The 13,279-nt window shown below is 33.3% G+C and overlaps 1 protein-coding gene across 4 annotated transcripts in view; it reads left to right on the top strand.

The window, feature by feature from the left end:
- The window catches only part of sNPF (short neuropeptide F precursor), a 219,454-nt gene that overhangs the window by 50,444 nt on the left and 155,731 nt on the right, over positions 1–13,279 (top strand). For all 4 annotated transcript variants that reach the window (XM_073967928.1, XM_073967926.1, XM_073967927.1 and 1 more), the window contains exon 2: positions 3,075–3,118. The gene's annotated coding sequence lies outside the window, so the exon portion shown is untranslated. The remainder of the gene's footprint in view (positions 1–3,074; positions 3,119–13,279) is intronic.

Genomic DNA, 13,279 nt, shown 5'->3' with positions numbered 1-13,279 from the left:
TAATATGGCTTTTTCTTGCCATAATACCGTCAATATCTTTGGATTTTGGAACGTTGTGGACACTTCATCCAAGACATTGGTTCCGAGATTGATATTGAAGACAAGATTAATTTTTGGAAGCGGTCAGGAAGGATCTTCGCGATTTTTTAAATATTTTTTTGCCTCTGTTCTTGATTTTCATAGTTCCAAACTGTAATTTCTTTCACTATTTGCGATGCATCTTAGCTTTTTATTTATTTTTTACGCTTTTGTTAGGATTTGAATGTAGCGGCGAATCATTTTTCACTGATTTTCTTAGAGATTAATGTCGGTAATGACCAAAATTTATAAAACATATTGTCAAAGAAATTAATGTAGGAAAATTGGAGAAAATAACCGCGAAAACATGTCGCAAGGTGGTGGAACTGGTGCCGAAACAGTTGTATAATGTGATAATCTCCAACGGTTACTATAAAAATCTTTATCGTGTAACAAAAATGTATTTTTCTCAAAAAATATGTAAAAGGCAAAATACTTTTTTGAGGTAAAATATTTTATGTTGTTATAGATTTTTCTCAATATCTAGAAGACCATTAAGCCTTTCGCAGCGGTTCTTGCAGATATTGGATACTAAAATATCCACAAACATACTACATACAAATATTCGACTTTCTGACCACTAATTTGATGGCTTTAAACGAATTTATTGACATTTTTTCAATTTTCTAAAGAGGCAAAATACTTAATTGACTCACTGTAGTTCGAAATCACTTTTATTATTTTTTTGTATACAAATTACTTTTTAAGAATGCAGACATATTGCTGTTATTATAATTAACAAGAAACAAATTATGTTCTTTGTCTTTTTAAGTTTCTTTTTGCAAAATTTTGAAATTTCTAAAATGTGAAAATTTTATGAAATGGATTCAAATCGGACATTGTCAAAATGTGAAGAACGGACTGCATTTTTCATGACTCTGCGTGAACTGCTTCAAAAAAAGTTATTCAATCACTACTTCACAAGGAACAACTTCAAATTAATTTTGCTGGGAACAGTTCGATATATTATTTAGAAGTATTTTTGTCACACCTTCCCATGTAAGTTCCAGCACTGTACATTGTGGAGTAGGGTATAATTATGCTACAAATTTAAAAGTTTTATATTATTTGAAATCTTGCATATCATTAACGAAACCTACATTTGTATGAATATGATACTGCACTTGTATGAATATGACACACCACGATTGAATGCCAAACGTTTTCTCCCAACATTTAATATTTATTGTTCTTTTCCTCTGATTTTAACATTGTCAGCATGAGTATCATCAACGTTGTGTGATTAGCACCCGTAATTATGATAACGATGATGACTGATTTTGTTTTATGAACAGATGCCAGCATGCTTCTCAACACCGTATATTATATGAGAAAAATAATCACTAACCTCTGTAACACAGTTTGTACAGATTTGTTGTTGCGGAGATTGTGCCGCAGAAGATTTAAATCATAAATGCATATCACACATGCATATGAAAAGAACATCCTCTGTAATCCTGAGTGTGTAAATATTTTTCCAAGTTTTGTGTTTTATCATCATTTTTGTGTACACTGTACACACTGCCTCTTATATTGAGGTAAAGAATTTTGTTGTGCAAAGCAACAATTGTTATTCTGCTGTGGTCGACCATAATAAATTTTGTCATTACTCATACCTATGAAAGTGTACGCACAACCACTTGTTAGGGAATTCTAACTATCACTCTTGCTCTTACATATATGTACATTCATATATGTATGTAGTATATGTAAAGACAAGCACATTCGTATCTACCATACCAACGAAACCAACCAAACAAATAGGAAGGCAACACTGAGTGGGGACCACAAAAACAGCATTTAATCAGAAGGTATAAAGAGTGTCAATGTGTGGGTTGATATTGCGAAAACAGTTTAAATTGTTCATAAAGGAAGTAAGTCAAGCAATACGTTTAAATACCAGTGAGGCGTCCAAGGTATTTATAAGACCATGTTATAGGTTCGTTAGGTCTTGATATGAGCAACGCAGGGTTACAATATGGACTCTTTAAAATGCTTATGCATCGCATCGTCACTTCAAATTCTTTAAAATTACCAAAAAATAAAAAAACCAACATGTTTATGAAAGCATACAAGCATTATTTTCAATGTTTATGAAGACATCTGTAAGTAAATTCCATTAAATATGACAAATGCTAAAAGGATTATCATGCCAGAACCATGATAGCTTTCAACGCAACACTAACCGAGCACCAAACACAGTAGCGAATTGAAGTGAATACTACCAACAAATTAACCCAACTCTACTCATCTCTATGACAATTTGATATGGTTTAAAGCTTTAATATCTTTATTTTAATTAGAGTATTGTACACATAAAAATAAGCAAAAGGGTTCTGTTGTATTCTGTGCTCTCATCTACTTGTTTTCATTCACTTAATTTAATATGCCATTGTCGTTTAACTTTCTCTTGTTTTTATTTAAAACAACATGACAGGGAATATTTCACATCGTGCGTGTTCTTGGGAGTCGTTGTTGATGAGTGTGAGTGCACCTACAAAATTCGTCAACAAAATATTTTAAGGTCGCATTACGTTCTATGTTTTGCAACAACAAATGGACTCTTCTTAAAAGTTCTTTGGACATATTTGTTATGGGTGGATTGGCATTTGTTGCTTTTATAACACCGCTTCTGATGGTTAACAGAAGAGCACATTGCTAACAATCCTTTTGTTTAACATTGTGTTGTTGTGAATGTTTATACAGCAGTTTCAAATATGAAATTCCCACGAGTATTGTTTCTGGTTTATTTTCCAAGTCTTGCAACCATTGTTTTATTTCAGCTTGTTGTGTCTTATTTCTTCTTCTTCACAACTCTTTATTAATAGAATTAAAACAAGAATTATTAATAACGACTAACCCTGTCTAAGTTAGTTAAGTTATCACAAAGTTAATCCCGATCTTATGCAAATATTCATTGTACATTTTATTATGACGTTACTTATAACTAAATAATTCTTAACATATTTATAATATGTAATTGTGCCTTTTTTCAGATTCTCCATAACTTTTTTCATAATAACATATTAAATTTATAAAGGTAAGTGTGAAATTATACTATCTACTCTTTGATTTGATACATCCATATTTAAAAGTGCCATGGAAAAACTTGCTGTGTCCGACCTTCGAATCAGTACTATGGCCATAAATCTGTTATTAGGGTCTCCTGAGCGTATAAGTCATGTTATTATGCATTCGACTCAATCCATCATTTGAATAATTTTATAAGAATCATTTTGAAAGTGTATTTAAATATCAGTCTTCATAACGATTTTTATGTTATGGCCGAATCATGGGCGTTTTGAACTTAATATTATAAAGTTGTATACTGGACTAGGGTGTCTACTATATCCTTAGCATACCCTCAATCATAATATTAAATAAATAATTCCGTTTGTAACACATCAAAATATTCGTCAGAGACCCCATAAAGTTTACATATTCTTGATCAGCATGAAATTCCGATTCGACATAACGATGTCAGTTTTTAATCAGTTTTTAAGAAATCAGTTTTTAAGATAGAGCTTTGTAATTTGATATAGAAGTTTCTATTCTTCCTAGGATGTTTGGTAGTGGAAATGGGATATATCGGTCCTCGTTGATATAGCCTCCATATAACGGTACCTCTCGAAATTTGGTATTTACAAAACATTTTTGTAGGTACAAAACATCCCTTGTAAGAAATCAGATAGTTTTGGTATAGCAACCACTATCTACTAAAGGTAAAACATAATTCCATTTAGTTCTACAAAAACATACCATTCTTAGATTCCAAAAAAGAGCAACATGAAAAATAAATTCAATTTACTCCTACGATGTTTTATTTGTTTTGTTCCTATTCAGATTGTCAGTTCAATGTCCGAATTGAATGCACATCCATTTATACAAAAATTTATTTTAGTTTGCTGTCTTTGTAATTTTTATACCCTACACTACTATGTAGAAAGGGTATTATAAGTTTGTTTTGGGAAAAATTCATGTAACACCGCGAAATATTCGTCGGAGACCCCCAATGTGGTATACCAATCTTCATATCTCGGCGAGATAAAGCGATTTTGAGATGTGTGTCCGTCCGTCCGTCCGTCCGTCCGTCCGTCCGTGTGTCCGTCTGTCCATTATAAATTGTAATCAAACTCCAGGCCGCAATTATGGACCGATCGTCACGAAATTTGGTATGGAGGTCGGTTTCACATCAGAATAGATCGCTATTTTAATTGGTGATGATCGTGAAATATTTAGCGGGTGAAATGGACCAAAAACATAATTTTTATCCGATTTTGTAGTTGCTCTGTAGGTCGCAATAATAGTCCGATAGCCTCGAAATTTTAAATAAGATAAGAGTATATGGCAAAGAAGAAGCTTGCGATTTGAAATGGCGATCAGATGATATTTAGAGGGTTAAATGGACCACAACTTTTGTGTGAAAATTGTGAAATTTTTTTATAAACAGCTTATATCTTTATTCCTGAAAGACACATTCACCACTCGTGAGTTACATTTGGAAGACGATCTCTTGACCTTTCAATTGATGTCAATTATGTTGATGTACGTGATCAGATAACAGAGTTACAGCCTAATATATCCAGTTTTTTGTTTATAGTATAATTATAAACCCGCTAGAGGTCGCAATTATAGTTCAATAGTCACGAAATTTCGCACGTGGTAAGAGTTTAGGTAGAAGAAAATTCCTATAATTTTGAATGATGATCTGATATTATTTAGAGGGTGACATTGATCATTAATTTTGTATAAAAAATATTCAGATTTTATTTTGGGTCCATGTTTTAATTTCTGGAAGGCATATACCGGCATAGTAGCCTACATATGGAATAATAACTACTGACCTTTCCCCTGATGCAAATTGCAATAATGTGTCTGCCAGATAACGGGAATAATGCCTAATATGTAATGGGGTTTCTGTAGAGAACCATAATTTCCTCCCATGCTACCAATTGTCTTATATCATGACAGAGAAATTTTCAGTTCCGTTCATCTGGCTCTCTTACTGTCTAGCTGGCTGGTGCGCACGATAACTCCCGAACAGATCTACCGATTGGAACCAAATTTTGCACTTCGTAATTTTTGCCCAAACTTAGTTTAATTTCGAATATGGGCTACATCGGTTCACTCCTTCAACACCTCCCCCACAAAAGTTCAAAATTTGTCTGAAAAATTGTGTGAACGATAATTGTAGAAGTGCGAAATCGATTTGGTCCAAACTTTCCATATATTAGTATTCCTTCCAGATATAGATCCGGTAAGACTATATCATTCCACAACTTCAAGTATCTCCCACACAAAATTTGGAAAGGTGAAATTTAAGAGTCCTATCGAATCGTTTTGATTTTCTTCAGCAGATTGTCCTTGCGGTCCCCTTTGCGATGGTACAATTGCAGTGGCAAGTACATACCTCCAGAGATTATGGCCGAAAAGGTCCAAGAAACCCTGAAAAACAAGCAAGAAACCTAACTAAAATGGCAAATCCGGAAGATAACTCTCAAGGGGATTTTCTGATTGGTCCAAACTTTGCACATCCATCCAGTCATACATCAGGTTGGAATATGGACTATATCGGTCCCGTTCTTCGAGTACCTCCTACACAAAATTTGGGAAAAGTGCAATTTAAGGACCAGTTTCGGATCTATTTGAATTTTTTGAAGAAGGTTCTTTTCACGGTACCTATTGCAGCGGTACAATTTTTCCGGAGTAAGTCCATACTTCCTGAGATAATGGTCGAGAATTTCCAAAAAATAATTCTCAAACTTTTTCAAAAATCAGAAGTTAGATTTGGTAAAGCCTTACATTACGATACCTATATATATATTTTTTTATACGGCATAATTATTGTGTTTGCTTCTTTTTTGGTCAGATGCCGTTAGCGGAGCTGATTTCTAAGTACTATCTTACTTAGTGTGTAATTGAATATGAATAATTTTGGGATTTATAAATTTGTTTGCATTCAAATTATTTGAATTTCTATTCATTATTATTAGTTATTTCTATCGGTATTAAATATGTATATAACCACAACGAACTATTTTCGAAATGCCCTGGAAATCACCATTACCAAGCATATGTGAGGACGATAGGTCTTCAATAAACCCACAATCAATGTGAATTTTCCAATTTTGGCATATTGTTTAGAAATGTATAATTTAAAAAATTGTTCCACAAAATCCCAGTAGGGACAAGGGAGGGAATGAATTCATGTTATGTCATTGATATCACTGTGCAACACTGAAAATGCAAACAACTTCTAGTATGGATTTTTTGAAAGTACATATTTAGACTACAAAATTCCTAGTTGGATTTTGTCCTGTCAGATCCAGTTCGAATTTTATGGCCTCATCTAAACCGGGCTAAATCTACACCTTTTTGCATTTATCAGGCTTTTATCTCAGAAACGAATAGGAATTTGGACTTTCTGTCTTTAGCAATATTGTAGCCCTAAACTAGTAGAACTTATCTTTTGAAGAAACCACATAAGAAAATCTCCATCTAGGGCATCAAAATCTATAAAATATAGAAAATTTTACATAATTGCTGAAATTCTGGTCGGTATCGGCTAATCTATTGGGAGTTGAACCAAATAACCTTTTGCAAAAATCTTCCAAATAAAGTTCTCAACAATTCTTTAGAACATTCTGAAACTCTAAAATGCTTACTTCATGTTGTTTCAGCGGTATTTTGCATCATATCTTTTACAACACGTATTTCAAACACAGTTCACACCAACAGTTTATTCTCGCATTTCAGATTTCACATCATTATTGACATTATTATTAAATCGTCGTTGTAAAATGTACTGAAAACAACGGGATAGAGGCATTTTACAACAATGACATGTTCTGAAGAGTTGTGTATTACATTCCAGGGAATATTTTTCCAAAATAAAATATTCAGAAAAAATTAACGGTTTTGGAGATACGGTGCGAAATGTATAAAAATTGTGGTATTTTTGCATATATTTTGAAATTTGAGGCAATAAATGTAGTTTCTCGAGTCCATTATTTCTCCAAATATTTTATTCTAGTCCTTATCTACAAATTTGCTTCAGAGGTCAGAAGAAGATTCGCATTGGTTTCAGAGATATAGGCCCGAATTTCTTTAAAAACTCAATATTTAACCATGTTTAGATGGGGCCATAAAAGCCGAGCTGGATCTGACACAACAAAACCCACCTAGGGTTTCTTGTCGTTTGGGTCTGTACTTTCAAAAAATCCTCAGTTCGAATTGTTTGCACAAGATCACATTAAAAATGTTGCACAGTGTATGTGACGTATTTTTATCGCCGAATCCGAAAGGCGTGTACAAGTTGCCACTTGTAGAGAAGTTTTTCATGGCTGAAATAATTAGGAAATATCGGCAGCATTACAAAAGGGTATTATGCCACCGTTGAAAATTTGATGTGGCCAGGCCTGGGAATCATACCCGGACATTCAGCGTGCAATGCGGTTGCACATAGCTAATTCCTAGAGGTTGTGGTGTAGGGTATCACATGGTCGGCTCCGTCCGACTATAGCCTTTGCTTACTTGTTATATTTTATTTTGGAAAAATATTCCCTGGAATGTAATACACAATTCTTCAGAACATGTCATTGTTGTAAAATGCCTCTATCCCGTTGTTTTCAGTACATTTTACAACGACGATTTAATAATAATGTCAATAATGATGTGAAATCTGAAATGCGAGAATAAACTGTTGGTGTGAACTGTGTTTGAAATACGTGTTGTAAAAGATATGATGCAAAATACCGCTGAAACAACATGAAGTAAGCATTTTAGAGTTTCAGAATGTTCTAAAGAATTGTTGAGAACTTTATTTGGAAGATTTTTGCAAAAGGTTATTTGGTTCAACTCCCAATAGTTTAGCCGATACCGACCAGAATTTCAGCAATTATGTAAAATTTTCTATATTTTATAGATTTTGATGCCCTAGATGGAGATTTTCTTATGTGGTTTCTTCAAAAGATAAGTTCTACTAGTTTAGGGCTACAATATTGCTAAAGACAGCAAGTCCAAATTCCTATTCGTTTCTGAGATAAAAGCCTGATAAATGCAAAAAGGTGTAGATTTAGCCCGGTTTAGATGAGGCCATAAAATTCGAACTGGATCTGACAGGACAAAATCCAACTAGGATTTTTGTAGTCTAAATATGTACTTTCAAAAAATCCATACTAGAAGTTGTTTGCATTTTCAGTGTTGCACAGTGATATCAATGACATAACATGAATTCATTCCCTCCCTTGTCCCTACTGGGATTTTGTGGAACAATTTTTTAAATTATACATTTCTAAACAATATGCCAAAATTGGAAAATTCACATTGATTGTGGGTTTATTGAAGACCTATCGTCCTCACATATGCTTGGTAATGGTGATTTCCAGGGCATTTCGAAAATAGTTCGTTGTGGTTATATACATATTTAATACCGATAGAAATAACTAATAATAATGAATAGAAATTCAAATAATTTGAATGCAAACAAATTTATAAATCCCAAAATTATTCATATTCAATTACACACTAAGTAAGATAGTACTTATAAATCAGCTCCGCTAACGGCATCTGACCAAAAAAGAAGCAAACACAATAATTATGCCGTATAAAAATATATATATATAGGTATCGTAATGTAAGGCTTTACCAAATCTAACTTCTGATTTTTGAAAAAGTTTGAGAATTATTTTTTGGAAATTCTCGACCATTATCTCAGGAAGTATGGACTTACTCCGGAAAAATTGTACCGCTGCAATAGGTACCGTGAAAAGAACCTTCTTCAAAAAATTCAAATAGATCCGAAACTGGTCCTTAAATTGCACTTTTCCCAAATTTTGTGTAGGAGGTACTCGAAGAACGGGACCGATATAGTCCATATTCCAACCTGATGTATGACTGGATGGATGTGCAAAGTTTGGACCAATCAGAAAATCCCCTTGAGAGTTATCTTCCGGATTTGCCATTTTAGTTAGGTTTCTTGCTTGTTTTTCAGGGTTTCTTGGACCTTTTCGGCCATAATCTCTGGAGGTATGTACTTGCCACTGCAATTGTACCATCGCAAAGGGGACCGCAAGGACAATCTGCTGAAGAAAATCAAAACGATTCGATAGGACTCTTAAATTTCACCTTTCCAAATTTTGTGTGGGAGATACTTGAAGTTGTGGAATGATATAGTCTTACCGGATCTATATCTGGAAGGAATACTAATATATGGAAAGTTTGGACCAAATCGATTTCGCACTTCTACAATTATCGTTCACACAATTTTTCAGACAAATTTTGAACTTTTGTGGGGGAGGTGTTGAAGGAGTGAACCGATGTAGCCCATATTCGAAATTAAACTAAGTTTGGGCAAAAATTACGAAGTGCAAAATTTGGTTCCAATCGGTAGATCTGTTCGGGAGTTATCGTGCGCACCAGCCAGCTAGACAGTAAGAGAGCCAGATGAACGGAACTGAAAATTTCTCTGTCATGATATAAGACAATTGGTAGCATGGGAGGAAATTATGGTTCTCTACAGAAACCCCATTACATATTAGGCATTATTCCCGTTATCTGGCAGACACATTATTGCAATTTGCATCAGGGGAAAGGTCAGTAGTTATTATTCCATATGTAGGCTACTATGCCGGTATATGCCTTCCAGAAATTAAAACATGGACCCAAAATAAAATCTGAATATTTTTTATACAAAATTAATGATCAATGTCACCCGCTAAATAATATCAGATCATCATTCAAAATTATAGGAATTTTCTTCTACCTAAACTCTTACCACGTGCGAAATTTCGTGACTATTGAACTATAATTGCGACCTCTAGCGGGTTTATAATTATACTATAAACAAAAAACTGGATATATTAGGCTGTAACTCTGTTATCTGATCACGTACATCAACATAATTGACATCAATTGAAAGGTCAAGAGATCGTCTTCCAAATGTAACTCACGAGTGGTGAATGTGTCTTTCAGGAATAAAGATATAAGCTGTTTATAAAAAAATTTCACAATTTTCACACAAAAGTTGTGGTCCATTTAACCCTCTAAATATCATCTGATCGCCATTTCAAATCGCAAGCTTCTTCTTTGCCATATACTCTTATCTTATTTAAAATTTCGAGGCTATCGGACTATTATTGCGACCTACAGAGCAACTACAAAATCGGATAAAAATTATGTTTTTGGTCCATTTCACCCGCTAAATATTTCACGATCATCACCAATTAAAATAGCGATCTATTCTGATGTGAAACCGACCTCCATACCAAATTTCGTGACGATCGGTCCATAATTGCGGCCTGGAGTTTGATTACAATTTATAATGGACAGACGGACACACGGACGGACGGACGGACGGACGGACACACATCTCAAAATCGCTTTATCTCGCCGAGATATGGAGATTGGTATACCACATTGGGGGTCTCCGACGAATATTTCGCGGTGTTACATGAATTTTTCCCAAAACAAACTTATAATACCCTTTCTACATAGTAGTGTAGGGTATAAAAATAAAAAAAAAATGCGAGCACAACTACGGTTTTTGGTAAAGAGGTTCTGGTTTGAAATCTGTTCGCGTTCACAAAATTGACCGATGCGCGCAAAACTTATATCGGATTTTATTTCCTAATAAAGAAAAAATATTTAAAAATCTCTTATTTGTTGTATTGAGAAAATGTATGCATATATCAGTACCAGCATTTGATATCCATTCGTAGATACACCATAATTTCTAAAATTTGTTTTTATTTTCGCGGAAAATACAAAAATCTTGGAGACAATCTAAATTATACTACCATAGAGTCCGTCTAAACCTCTAGGAAATAAATTAAAAATACGTACAGAATCTAGACAACGCATAAAAAATATGAAACCAAAACTATAAACATTGGCTTTATAAATTGCATATTATAGCAACAACAAAAGAGAAAAATCTTGTTGTTAAAATATTATACAAAATATATTTTTTGGTTCGATTAAAAAAATTAGCAAAAAAATATTTGGGAGTTCTTAAATTAATTTGCTAAAATCCCATACAATAATTCATGTATTCTGCTAAAACTTCATCAAGAAATATGGTTTACCATCGCGAAAGTTTAACTGCTTATTGTGGTAACTTATAAGGATAGAAAATTAAGAGTAATATTGAAATTACAATCATTCACAAATATGAAAATTAAAAAGCTTTTTATTTGCGAATTAGTTAAAATCGGTTGATGCGCATCCGATTTTGGATACAGAGAATCAATCTCTTTCAATATTTATGCTTCACTCAGCGGCCATTGTGTGCCGTCAGTTGCATCTCACAATGCCAAAAACCGTAAAGTGGGTAAAAGTCGCGCAATGTGCATACGATTTTGATGCGCATCCGGTTTCATTAGCGCCGATCAAAAATACGTCAATAAACACCTATTTCTAATAGATTCTTCTGGAACCGCGGATGTGCCTCCACATTCTATTTTGCGTTATAGACCCATATTACTCGCGTATCTCTGTAATTTATGACACGCATTTTCGCAAATATAATCGAGTATAAAGGATTCCATTTATGTAAAAATTTTTAAAGAAAATCGCTGTTTAGCACGCGTAATTTTCAAAATATAGTTTTGCGGGGTTCAATGAAATTGAATGACACTTGTACATTTTACATGCAAAAAATAGTTTTTTAAGAAAATTCACGCGTCAAATTTTGGCCTTTAGACTCCAATAACTAGCAAACTGTAAGGAGCACACTCATCAAATATACATTAAACGACGTAATCACGAGTTCTATAATCCTATCATGAGCTTGGAATATTATCCCAATGCGCTTCCGAAGTATTTAAAACAAAATTCAAAGAACCCCGAAATTTCGGTTTCAAAATGTCAGCATCAATTTTAGGTGGATGCAGTGGTTATATCTAATAATAATGCACGAATATCTTGTTGCCCATGGAGTATTCTGTGATTCTTTCGTTGGGCATAGGTCTATAAAATGCAAGGTTAAGCCAGATATCGGATGGGAACATAAAAATCTTGTTGGCTTCATCCCATTTTTACCCATTTCTCTACATTGATGCCAACACAGTTTTCACGTAAATTAGTTTTAATGGTCGACGTTATGGGATCCCTCCTAAAACACTTCATTTTAAAGAATTTCAGTCATACTATATAGAATATGTTAACAGTTCGCGAATTCTGAAGGGGTGAAACTCTGATTCATCGATTGTAAAACATTTTTGGACAAGTGCATTCATTCATGTGTATAAAAACTAATAATCATTCCTTCTGTTAATAAAATTTCTGGTATATATCAAAATGTTAGAGGCTTAAACACAAAGTTAACTCATCTATTCATAAATAGTTTTGATTCTAATTACGATATTATGGCTAAACTGCAAATATACATGGGGATTTCTGAGTGAAATCGGAAACTTTTTCAAAATGAGGTTTTTGATTTCCTTTATTTTTCGCTGTGGTGATTCTGCTGATTAGCAAAACATTTTAGTATATTTTCTGCACAGTGGGCTTTAATGGAATTTTTGCTGATGCATTTTCAAAATCGAAAAATGAGGCAGTTTTTAAGATGTTTGAGATAAATTCATAAATATAAAATCAAAACAAATATTTATAAATGAAACTTTTAATTTTTTTAATAAAATAATAAATTTTGCACAAATGTATAAAGGAAAAATTGAATTGACAAATTTTAAAAAAGTTAAGAAAAAATAGTAATAGTTCGAACCTCATTACCACATAGGACTTAAAATTTTTGTATTTGAACGTAGTTTAATACAAAAAAATTTAAAGAAAATCGAAGGGGTCGAACATCTTTAAAAATTGATTTTATATATTAAATCGCGAAAATAGCATCCAAGGCCACTGTGCAAATTTTTTGCTATTTTTATTTAATGACTGATAAAAAAGCAAAACATACAAAAAAAGATTTTTTCCAAATTGGACAAATATTAAAGAAGTTATGAGTATTGCTTTGCATGTAGTTTTTACAGAATTTCACTTTTTCAAGGCGCGATATCTCTAGAACCGTTAGTAAAAAAATCTGAAAATATACTAAAATGTTTTGCTAATCAGCAGAATCACCACAGCAAAAAATAAAGGAAATCAAAAACCTCATCTTGAATAACTGTCCGATTTCACTCAGAAATTCCCATATATGATTCTGAAATACTATGTGAAAAGTACCAGATTTTCCGGCGTGACC

Source organism: Musca autumnalis, unplaced genomic scaffold (genome assembly GCF_047663935.1).
Source record: "Musca autumnalis isolate F117 unplaced genomic scaffold, ASM4766393v1 scaffold_2, whole genome shotgun sequence".
NCBI classification, from domain to species: domain Eukaryota; kingdom Metazoa; phylum Arthropoda; class Insecta; order Diptera; family Muscidae; genus Musca; species Musca autumnalis.
This window is presented reverse-complemented; position numbering and strand designations above follow the sequence as displayed.